This window comes from Lontra canadensis, unplaced genomic scaffold, assembly GCF_010015895.1.
Source record: "Lontra canadensis isolate GAN:19392208 unplaced genomic scaffold, GSC_riverotter_1.0 scaffold52, whole genome shotgun sequence".
Classification (NCBI taxonomy): Eukaryota; Metazoa; Chordata; class Mammalia; order Carnivora; family Mustelidae; genus Lontra; species Lontra canadensis.
Genome location: NW_022631046.1, coordinates 10,506,726 through 10,518,992, shown reverse-complemented (window position 1 = coordinate 10,518,992; position 12,267 = coordinate 10,506,726). Strand labels below are relative to the sequence as shown.

The following is a 12,267-nucleotide window of genomic DNA, read 5'->3' as shown; positions in this document are numbered from 1 at the left end:
TACAAATGTTAAAATATCAAATATATGCAGATTATTTCCAAATTTAACATTACAAAAACAATACTATGGCTCTGATTTACTTCATTTCTGTAATTAATTCTAAATCTTCCCTGGATTGAAGATATTTCACTAAGGAAACACTCACACTAGCTGTCCTGGGAGTCACACTGCATGTCTCAATGACTGATAATTAACCATTGAGTTTGGCCAAAGAGAGGTTGTGGTAAACCTGACAAGAACAGGTTTTGTTGGTTTGATGGGATGAAAGTGTAAGTAAAAAGGGTTCAGGAGAGACAAGTTGGAGAGAATGAGGCTAGGGAGGCAACCTTTTTGCTATTAAATGAAACTGAAACTGGGACAATTACTAGAGGGAAATGCAGGGTCAAGGAAGACTTCTTTTTTAAATACGGAATATGTTGTACATAAACGGATAGAAATGATCCAGGTGAGCAAGGGTGGGGAAGTATAAATTCAGGGGAAAGAAGGCAAATGATGTCCAAGTACGTAGAGGGGAAGAACCTAGAGTTAGACCACAGTGACTTAGAGGGAAAGAAGAACAAAAGGACACAGATGCCAATGGATGTGGCAGAAGCTACAGAAGTCTCTCCTGAGAGTTTCTGTTTGCTAAGGGAAATAGGAAACGAGGTCATCTGGGCAGAGATGGGGAAAGGGATGGTGGAAGTTTGAGGAGAAGGAAGGTGAGAAATGGTCCATCAGGGAAGCAAGACAATGCAGTGGGATTGCCTGTGAGCATGAAGGGCCACTGGCATATGAAGAGGACACATGCCTTGGGACTGGATGAGGACACCAGGGAATGAGTGCTGACAGGGAAGAGAATGGGGCTGAGGACCAAGCCTGGTGAGAAGAGCTTATTGTGGAGAGAACTAAGACCATCTGATCTGAGAGAGACATCATAGACCCACAAACCACTGGGATCAGTCTCCATACCTCAAGTGCAGTGAATAATCAACCACTTTCTTCCTAAGAGGGTCAAGTTTCATGGCTTACCATTTGGATATAAAAATGCCTGAGGCACTATGTATTCGCCACCAAAATGGCTGTCTGCTACCTGTTCCCTTCCAAGACTATTACCTATGTTTCTAAAGTCAAAGCCACACGGGCCTTCACAATAAAGCCAAACATAGCAATAGTTACTCACGTGGCTAGCACTTCAGAAGCCATGAAGACATCACGTTTCACAAGTCACCTGACAAATGGTGACTTCCAGTGACAAGTGTCTGGTAGACTAATTATCATGAGGGTCAATATACTAAAATTCTGATATTTCCGTGGAGGAGCTAGTAAAAATAGGCACATTGTATTTGCTCATAAGTAGTATATTAAAAATTTCTGGTCTTCTTTCTAAGCCAAATGCTTCTCAGAACAGTTGCTTCCCGTGCAACTTTTCCTCAGATCAGTTATCTTGCCCCAACCCTCTCCTATCTACACAGATACTAACTCAGTTCACTCCACTTTCCTGTCTCCATCAAAGGCTTCAGCACTGCTAACATTTTGAACTAGATGATTCTTTGTTGTGTGTGTGTTGGGGGGGGGGGTGTCCTGTGCATTGTAGGGTGTTTGGCAGCATTCTTTCTCCTCCCACTAAATACCGGTACCATATTACCCTCCATCCCCACCCAAGTTATGACAACCAAAAACGTCTCCAGACATTTCCAAAGGTCCCCAATGGAGCAAACTGTTCCCTGGTTGAAAAGCATTGGTCTATTAGGATTGGGGAGAAAGAGACCCACAGATAACTCACGTTAGAGCTTCATATGGACTATCCCATGATAAGCGTGGCAGGATAAATTAAGTCTCTGGTAGAACAGGATGGGATCTGACAACCTCAGAGACGAGAAATTAGACACTTTCCTTTCTCTGTGGAATGTATAATTAGCTGCCTAATCCTACTTTAAAAAGAAAAAAAAAAAAAGAACCTGTCACATTTCCAAACTTCTCACCAGTTGATGTGAAGATTCCCAGGATTAGTTACCAACTATGAGAAAGATACAATGCATGGAGTTTTAGAATTGGTAGAATGTACAGAGGGGAACTAAGAGGGCAGGGAGGAGAGAAGAGGACAGAAGGGAGTGGGGAGGGAGAGAGGAAAGACAGAGAACCCAAAGGCAAGGTAGGAGTTCAACTTTACATCAAGCTCAACTCTGTACCTCTGACCTTTGTAGGAGCTCAATTAAAAACAAGTCTTAGAAAATTGGATCTACAGGGAACTGCATCTTAGAATAAATTGTTTCACTCTTTAAAAAAAAAAAAAAGAAGAAGAAGTCTTAGGGGGTGCCTGGGTGGTTCAGTGGGTTAAAGCCTCTGCCTTTGGCTCAGGTCATGATCCCAGGGTCCTGGGATCGAGCCCCACATCAGGCTCTCTGCTCAGCGGGGAGCCTGCCTCTCTGCCTACTTGTGATCTCTGTCAAATAAATAAATAAAATCTTAAAAAAAAAAACAAACAAGTCTTAGTCTAGGAGAGCAAAACAATATGGGTGTTAAAATCCAAATCATCCAGCTCCCCATTACCTGTAGGATTAAGTTCAAACACCCTTGCCTGGCAGTCAAGACCCTACATAACATGGCCCCAAGGATGTTAAGGGGGTCCCACTACTTATGGGAATGTGTCTTTCCATCCCATCTGGTCCACTTTCTTGTCTACAAAGACACCTTGCTAATTCCCTCTCGTGGGCTTTGTATATGCACTTGCCTCATCTGCCTCTCAAATATTTAACCTTCAAGGCCCCGTCAGCCCCCACCTTCTTCTGTTCACTGCTCACCCTAGCACCCCCAGAAGATGGGCGAGGACACAACACGAAAGCTAATAGCTGTACAGCAGATACTGCGGACCCGACACTGTTCTAACCAATCTTTGCTTTGGATGCTGAGGCGGAATTCCTCCTTCCAGAGCTACCCCCTGTCCTACCCTCCTGAAACAGAAGCAGACCTCTGGGGCCAGCCGGTGTCTGCCAGCGTGATGATGGCATTTGTTTTCCCTTCATCTTTGAGAGCAGAAGTGCAAAGGTGGGAAAGCCCAGCCAGGAGAGCGATGGGGGTAAAGAACCATCTCTCAGATTCAGCCCAGGACCCCTGTGAGGGTAGGGGTGGGGTGAGGGGAGCTGAACTCAGTCACAGGGTGTGGGGGAAGGGCTTGTCAGCCCACAGTGACCTTCAGGGCTGGAGAGGAGGGGAAGAGGAAGCACATTTTAGCTGCTCCTCGCTCAAGGCTTCCTGAAGGCGGGGCTCCCTGTTCTCTGCTGCACGTCAAGCTTTCCTCTGGGCACACACGGGGCCACGCACTCACATAACCACACGTGGCCGGGGTCCAAAGCCTGCAGCACTGAAACTCCCAGGGACTCCGTCCCCAGATTCTTCTGGATGTTGAAAAGGAGGCTTTGATTCATATGTTGAGACTCTGGCTTCATAGTAACTTCATTTCCCCAGCTTGGAACCAAACTCTCTGAAGGTCTGGCCAAAAACCTTGGCCCGTGTGAACCTCTCTAGAGTTTCTGGATTCAATAGCAGGATTCACTTTAATTTTCAAATTGTTTGTTGAACACCGAACCGACTCTCTTCAGCTTCCTTTTCTCTCTCCTCATTTCCTGTTTCCTCTTCTCCCTGTCTCCTCAGCGTCTGCTTAGTTATCAAGGAACCGCACTGCCACTTTCAGGAATGTTCTCAGGCCAGGCTGGGGGGAATGAGCCCCAGGCCCCAGTGTTCTGAGGTGCCTGCAGCCGGGCTGCAGTTCTCTCCCCAAACCAAACACTATAACCCTTCATCGGTGTCGCTGGTGAAATTAATGTTCTTTACGGACCTGGCATCTGGCTATGAATATACCGTGCGTTCTCCAGACCCAATCAGCTGGTATTAGAAAACAAAACCGAGTGTCTGCGAAAGATTTGGGAATCAGACAAATCCTTAACGCTCAACACTATCATTTGGGCTAGCTACCGAGTTTTCCCGTCTGTACAATGGGGACAACGGCAGTATGCCGGAGGCTTGCTAGGTGGAGCAAATGAGACAATCTGTGTGTAAAGAGGAGAACATTTTATTCATCGGAATTCCTGTTAGGAAGGTAGACCTGTTTTTGTTGAGAAAATACTTAGCTGGAGTGCTACAAGTAGAAACCGAGATCCTTAGGGCCGGAGGTGGGTGGGACACTCCCAGCGAGACAAAGGGAGGATTTTGTTTGCAACTCCAGAAAGGAAGTGAGGGCCAGGAGAGGGCGGAAACCCTGGGCTCCAGAAGTGACCCCTCCCCGTAGCATCCCCGCCCTCCACCAAAATCTTGAATCAGGTTTACCAAATTCACAGAATACTGGAAGTAATGAGAAAAACAGAAAAGGGGGCTGAGTCTCATCTCCAGGGAGGTGTGGGGCCAAACGATTGTAGCATTTCAGGAAGGGAGAGATCAGGGCAGAGAACACCTAAGGCCAGAAGACTCAGGGACCCCCCCGGGGAAGACCACTGGCCCTTCAAAGGCCCTAAATCTAAGAACCAGATTTCTCAGGGGTAGGGGGCACCAGCGGGAGACTCAAACAGGCAAGACACTGTACTGTAGTATTATAATTCTCTATTTGGTGCTTTCCTGGGTCTTTTCCTTGCTGACCTGCAGCCTCATTTAGACATTACTTCCTGCAGGACGCCTTCCCTGATTTCTCAGATGTGGGTTAGAACCTTCCAACTCTGAGCCTCTCCCGTGTGTTCTCAGCCTGGGAGTTTTCATCCTGAGATTAATTGCTTATTTGGATACTGATCTCCTATTAGACCACCCTTCATTTGGTCAGAGCTAAATCTTTGACTCTGCTGTGTTCCCAGTTCACAGCACCATACACATCACAGGCTCTCATTATGTGTTCAGTGCATGATAATACAGTAGAAAAAGCAGTGTTTGGTATCCTATAAAAACCAGGTTCAGATTCTGATCCTAATATGTACAAGCTGTGCAACTCTGGCCATGTTACTTAACCTCTCTGAGGCTCATTCATCACCTCTGTAAACAGGAAGGAAAGTGCAGGGTCAGTGGGAGGATGGGATGGTAGGATATGCAGGAAGGGGTGCCCGGCCACCATCAAGGCTCAGAGATGTTTGTTCCTCGGCTTAGTCTCTTATATTTGGCCTGTCCCTTCCATCCACACATCCCTACCAAGTCAAAGCCCTCAGCCCTGTACAAACTCCTCCTTTGTCTCCCTACTTCACACCGTTTCTCTTGGATTTATTAAGCTCTTCTGCACCAGACAATATTCTGAACTAAGAGTCGGCAAACTACAGCCTCGGGTCACAACTAGCCTGGTGCCTGTATTTGTACCATTCACGAGCTAAGAAAAGTTCCTACATTTTTAAATGGTTGGCGGGAAATAGAAAGAAGAATATTTCATGCCACATGAAAATTACTGGAAGTTCACATTTCGGTGTCCATAAATAAGTGTATATTGGCCCCCGGACGCACTCATTCCATTCCCTGTCGCCTGTGGCTGCATTCACGCGTCAGTGACAGAGTGGCTGGGAGAGGCCGCAGGACCCATGAAGCTGAAAATATTTCCCATCTGACCCTTGATTGAAAAAACTTCCAAATCCACATTCTAAGCTGTTCCCATGTCTATGATGACTAAGCGTCCTTGGTGTGGTACAAAGTCAGTCTCCTCACCGTCCTCCCTTTACGGTCAAGGAGCGTGAATGGAGAGAGATGGACGTGGCCAGGCTCACACAGCTCGTAAACCAGGTTGGGCTCAGATACGGCTCTGCAGTGAGAAGCTGACTGGGACAGCAGTAGACAGCCTCGACGGTTCTTAATCAGGGAGTCGTGCGATGAAGTGAAATCTTACGGTGAGCGCTGTGGCCATTTAAGTGGAGGAGAGACAGGATGAGAGAAGCAGCACAGAGGAGGCATCATGAATCTGAACCCTGGGGCTCAGCTTCCCACAGCTGCTTTCCCGTGTGACCTTGGGCAAGTCATTCACCCTCTCCCTGTCCCATTTCCTCAGCTCTCTGATGGGGAGAATAATAGAATCTAGACTCTCCCTTAAGAGGCTGTTGCGAAGATGGGAAAGGAAACTTTTGCCTGCTTAGCCTGTCTCTGAGGCACAGAGCAGCCTCTAGACATTAGCTGCGGTTATGCCATTATTCATCCCGACAAGAAGCTGCTGCTTCCCTCTGTTCCAGGCACCGTTCCAAGCAAGCAAGATACAAAGAGGAAGAAAGAGAAAATCGCCAGACCTGCTTCCTGCACATAAGTAGCACACAGCCCGCTGACCGGGGCGGGAGAGGAAGTCAGCACCTAGGAGTGGGGTCGCAGGTGCTATGATGGGCTGTCACAGGGAGCAGAGACAGGAAGAACCTCATTCTTGCTCTCCCTTCTTCCTGCCCTCACTCCTTCCAGAACACACCAGGCATCCTGCTGGATTTGTCCCATGCACTCGTGCGGGCCTGAATGGTTAGTAATCTGAGCACAGGCAGTTGTCCAACAAACGCCCTGGCATGGAGCTTCCTCTGCTAGACTATAAAGCACAGCTCGGCCCCGGGTCCAAGGCCCCAGGGAGAACCCGGGCCGGAGAATAACTTGGCCACTTCCACCTGCCAAATCACAGAACAACACACTCTAAGGAAGGACTGTTGATGCTGAGAGAGCCATCAGCTTCCAACCTGGAAACTTGGATTTGTCTTACTAATGTGCCTCAGAGGTTTAGCACGAATCCAGGGCAGTTAGGGACTTCAGCATACTCTGGGCCAGCATCTCCTGCTTGACTTTTTAGGTTTTTTTTGTTTGTTTGTTTTGTTTTGTTTGTTTTGCTACCATTTATTGGTTTCTGATTTGTTATTATAAGTGTATATTTATGTGTGCCCCTGAAGCTATGCATAGAAAAAAAAGATTGGAAAGATACACCAATGGCTTTCAACTGGGACAGGAGTGGCACCATTGGAATATGGAAGAGGAAAGGAGAAGCCATTTATCAGTATCACCTAACCTTTTATTCCCCCCCCAAATCCTCATGCTTGCGCTTCCCTCTTGGCTACAAATACCTTAAGCACAAGCATATTTTAAAAGCTACCCAGTTCCTCCCCATGTATGCCTTTCCCTTCCGCTTCCATCCCCTGCCCGTTTAGAGTCATTAATTTACACCAAATCTTAACCATAGTTAAATCTGAGTATTGGCATTATAATTTTTAAAAATTTTTTTGCTTTGTTAAAGCAAAGCAATTTGTTACTAAAATTCCACTACGAACACATAAACTAGCATAGGAATTAAGTGTATTGCTTCCGAAATCAAACTGTCAAAGTTCAAACCAAATCATGGCAGGTCAGAGTGCCTCAGTGATTTCATCTGTAAGAGGAGAAAAATACTGGTGGCTATCAAATTGGGTTGTTGTGAGAAGCAAATGACTTAATACATTTAAAGTTCTTAAAAACAGCACCTGGTACATAGGCTGTTCAATGTGTTAACCACCATTATTAAAACATAAGAGAAAATTAACAATACATTTTTTAAATTTTTTTTTTCATATTTTTAAAGTAGGCTCCTTGCCAATGGAGGGCTCAAACTCATGACCCTGAGATCAAGAATCACATTCTCTACTGACTCAGCCCTCCAGGCACCCAGGAACACATTTTTATAAAAGATTTTACTTATATATTTGTCAGAGAGAGAGACTGAACAAGCAGGGGGAGCAGCAGGCGGCAGTCAGAGGGAGAAGCAGGCTTCCTGCTGAGCAGGGAGCCTGATGTGGGACTTGATCCCAGGACTCTGGGATCATGATCCGAATGAAGGCAGACATTTAGCCAACTGAGCCACCCAGGCGATCATATATATATATATATATATATATATATATATATACATATATTAGGCTCCACGCCCAGTGTGGAGCCCAGGGCAGGGCTTGAACTCACAACCCTGAGATCAAGACCTGAATTGAGATCAAGAGTCAGATGCTCTCCTGACTAAGCCAGCAGGTACACCGCCCCCCCCCAGCCCTGACAGCAATACATTTTTAAACTCTAGGACATTTTGAAAATAAAAAACATAAAGAAGGGAAAACAAAGAATCCATGATGCTTGAATGTTTCTGAATATTATGGACCCTGGACAGCAAGCCCACACTTCATTCTTTCCATCTGTGAAATGGGAAGACCATAGACTCTACTGGGAGAGGAACATAGAGAGCTGTGAAAGGCATCTGTCAGCTTCAAGTAAAGTATGATTGCCTGGGTGGCTCAGTTGGCTAAATGTCTGTCTTCAGCTCAGGTCATGATCCCAGGTCCTGGAAGTGAGCCCCGCATTGGGCTCCCTGCTCAGCGGGAAGTCTGCTTCTCCTTCTCCCACTCCCCCTGCTGTGTTCCCTCTCTTACTATCTCTCTCTGTCATATAAATAAATAAAATCTTTAAAAAAGAAAGGAAAAAAAAAAAGAAAGAAAGAAAAGCCACACCGGACTCGGGTCCTGAAGGCTGACAACAGCAGGAAGGAGATGGCTGGGCTTCCCCTTCCGTCTCATCGGTTCCAGTCCAGAAACTCTACTCTGGCTGGAAAGAAAAGACGGGGCCTCGTGGAAAGGCACCACGACCATTCTCTTTTTGGCTGGACATTAAAGAGAACTCTCTGCTTCATGTATGCCTTTCTCGTTCTTCTCATTCTTCTCTTTCAACTCCTTTCGGCATCTCTGTACCATTACTTAGTAGCAAGTTGCAGGCATTGTAATAGCTAATATTCACCGATACCGGGCATTGTTCTGAGAGTTACTGCAGTAACCCATTTATCCTCCGAGCAACTCGAAGAGATACTTTTGTATTACCTCCGTTTTCCAGAGGAGGAAACTGAGGCACAGAGAGGCTAAGTCACTGGCCCAGTCGGCAGATGGCAGATCCGAGATTCACTCTCGCCGTCTGGCTGTGGACTACTGACGCTTAGTCATTAGACCAGAATTCCTTTCAGACTCGATGATAATCAAGACAATTAGGGCAGAAGAGGCTCCAGGACGTCTACCACACAGCAGCCCTCTCAGATCTCAAGCGACTACCCTGTGCAGAGGATTTACTGAGAGTGGGATGTCTCGGGGTCCGTCACTGCTGGCTGACCTCCACCCCGAGAGCCCTTCTGGGTCCCCTAGCGCTGGGATTAGAGGTCCAGGCCATCTGACCCCACGGCTCGCCCTATTTGTCACGAACCTGTCTCGCGAGGAGCACAGATGGGTAAAGGATTTTCAGAAACAAATGCTGAAGTAGGCTGTTGGTATCCATGAAGACTTCACACTCAGGATCAGTTTCCATTTCGTTTCAGGAGCAGGTTGCCAGAGACCCTCTGTCTGAGCAGGAACTCCCGGCCCTCCCTGCCGGGGGAGCAGCGGAGACCAGTGGATGCCAGGTGATATCTGCTGCTCTGACAGTTCCTGGGATCCATTCCTCCAGGAGTTTGGACCACGCACCCTCTGACGGTGGCCTTTCCTCGCCCAGAACATGACGTCACTCTCCAATCCTAAGCCTCAAATGGTTTGCAGATTTTCTGGGGTGACTGTTTCCTGTGTTCTGAGATCCCAGGTGGCGAGAACATTCTGCCGGAGAGTTGTGGACAGCATTTACAGGGAAAGCTGCTTATGTCAATTAAGATATGCCTGGTGGCGAGTAACGGAAAACACAGCCCAAGCTCACATACACAAGAAAAGCGAGTTAATTAGCTCATGTCACTGAACGGCCTCTGGATAGATTTCAGGTCAGGCTGGATATCGTGACTCAGACATGTCACAAAAGAACCCAGCTTTCTTTTATCTCTTTTCTGTGTTTTCTAGGATGTCAGGTTTATTTTAGGGCTGCTTCCTCTCAAAGCTCAAGGACTCCTGGAAGCCTCAGGGAGCATGCTCCCTTGTTCATTTCTAGTGGAAAGAATAGCTGTCCTAAATTATTAAATGTATGTCCTGGGCCTCTGATGGAGGCATCTAAGGTCATAGGCCCACCCCTGAACATGGCTATAAGCAGACCACAATTGCTTTCTTTTTTTTAATTGGGGTGTGCGTGTGTCTCTGTGTGTGTGTGTGTGTGTGTGTGTGTGTGTGTGTTTTAACTGAAGGTCTCTTACTGTCCTGCTTCCATAAATGGCTGCAACCATGGGAAAGGGGGAGGGGAACTAGTCCGACAGCGAGGGGTCCTGTCCACAATATTCCCTTCACACCCCGAACTAAACAGAGCGGAGTCACTACTGTGGTTAGAGGTGGGCTGTATGGGAATGAGGAAGAACAAGTGGGGAGCAGGACTATTGCTGAAAAAATCCAGACCCCACCCCACGCCCCCCACCCCCAACGCATAAACTGCAGTGCCTGGGTCTACTTCAAGCCAAGAGAAATCAGATCAAAAGTGGTTTAGGAAAACAAAAACAAAAGTGGTTTAGGAAGGCTAGAGGCTAGAGCCTTCAGGGACGGAAGGAAGAAGAAGGTTCCTGAGGTGGGGCTGGGTGCTGTGTCAGCTGCAGTGAAGAGATTGCCCTCAGCCCCTCTGGTCGAGCAAGAGCAGGTCAGCGTGCCATCCGGACAGGCTGGTCTGGGGCTGCTGGATGCTCCGGGCAGGGGGCTAGACTGGGCTCTCAAAGGCTGCCCCTCCAGGGAGGAAGGGTGCTGCCTCCAGCTTTTCTGCCAGGATGTACTGGCCCCTGACCTTCCCAACAGTTTGCTTGTCATTCATGCTTGATCCCCACAAGCTTCTTCTGGATGATATCCTGGGAGCTGGCATGTATGATCCAGCTCTAAGGACTGCAGACTCGGGGGTCCCGGGGATAAACCCAAGGTCCCCTTCTTGCTCTCCTCTATCTCCTAGTTCACATCAGAGAGGATATAGTGGCAGTCCTTGGCCACCAGTGTCTTGACAAAGGTGGCACAGGGATTGTCACCAGACGGGCCCACATCACCTACCAGGACCTCCTGGCCCTCCTCCCAGAGGACCTTCTTGTCCTCCCTTAGGTCTTAGAGCACCACCTTCTTGTGCTTCCTCTCACCTCCTCTGGCACTGATGGCTTGTGCACCTGCATATCAGGAAACCCTTGATGCCATTAGAGACAGTCACACCAGAGGCCAAGTTTCTGGGAGTGAAAAGGAGATGGCAAGGAGAGCCAAAGAAGGCAGGAGCTGCTGCCCTGTTGCAAGGACCCCGTTCAGACCCAGAAGCTGTCAGTCTATCAGATGACCCCTGGATCCAGAAAGCCAGCATTATGTCCACCCCAGCACATTACTCCTCTGATGTCTTGTGGCTCTTTCTGGAGTCACTAAAAATATCAAATATGGTTTGATAAAGCAAGAGAATAAACAGCAACTATATTCTTCTGGTTGGTCAAGTCAAAAACCTTGGAATCATTCTTGACTCCTTCGTGTCTCTGAGTCAGCCCCGTGTCCAGTCTATCATCAAAGACTATTAGCGCCACTACAAAGTACAGCAAGAATCTGATCCCTGCTTACTTTATCCATGACATCACCCTGATCTAAGCTGTCTTCATCTTCCACCAAAATACTGCAAGAGCTTCCTACTTGTCCCCTGCTTGCTCCCCTGTCATCTCATCTACAGGGAAGCCAGAGTAATCCTTTTAAATGGCAAGCCATATCACACACACACATACACACACACGTCCCTCCACCCCCGCCGCCTACAGCTCAAAAGCCCCCAATAGTTCCCATATCACTCCAAAGACAAAACCAGTAGCCTAGGAGACCTCCATATTCTAGCTTGTTACCACTTCAATTTCATCTTCTACTACTCTCCCATTGCTAATTCTGCTTCAGCCAGACGGGCTTCTTGCTATGGCCCCGAAATATCAAGTATGCCCCTGTTCCTTCAACCTGAGAATTCTTTCCACCCGATATCTTCTTAGCTCATTCCCTTTCTTCAAAAGTGATGTTCTCAGAAAGATGCTGCATGACCCCCTGTGTGAAGACATACCTAATCTATCTTGAAGCCGCTGACCTTGATTTTCATAGCTCTTGCCACTACCTAAAATATGTAAGCATTTGTTTACATGTCATTTTTCTCTGCTAGAACAAAAGTTCTATGATAATGAGATCATTTACCACTATATCCCCAATATCTAAAACAATAAGGCTTTCGATAAATAGTTACAGAGGATGGATGAAATAGTTTGAACAAATAATACAAAAAAAGGAAATGGGTAACAACAGATGAAAAAATATGCAGCCTTCTGAATAGCCAAGAAATTAGCCAATTTTCTGTCGGTCACAGCAAGATTTTTTCCTATTAAATTGGCTAGAACAATAAAATAATAAATCCATGACTGCTGATAGC

The 12,267-nt window shown here is 47.0% G+C and overlaps 1 pseudogene; it reads right to left on the bottom strand.

Moving 5' to 3' along the window:
- Positions 1 to 10,343: 10,343 nt before the first annotated feature.
- LOC116877450 lies at positions 10,344 to 11,184 on the bottom strand (annotated as a pseudogene).
- Between the last annotated feature and the right edge of the window lie 1,083 nt (positions 11,185 to 12,267).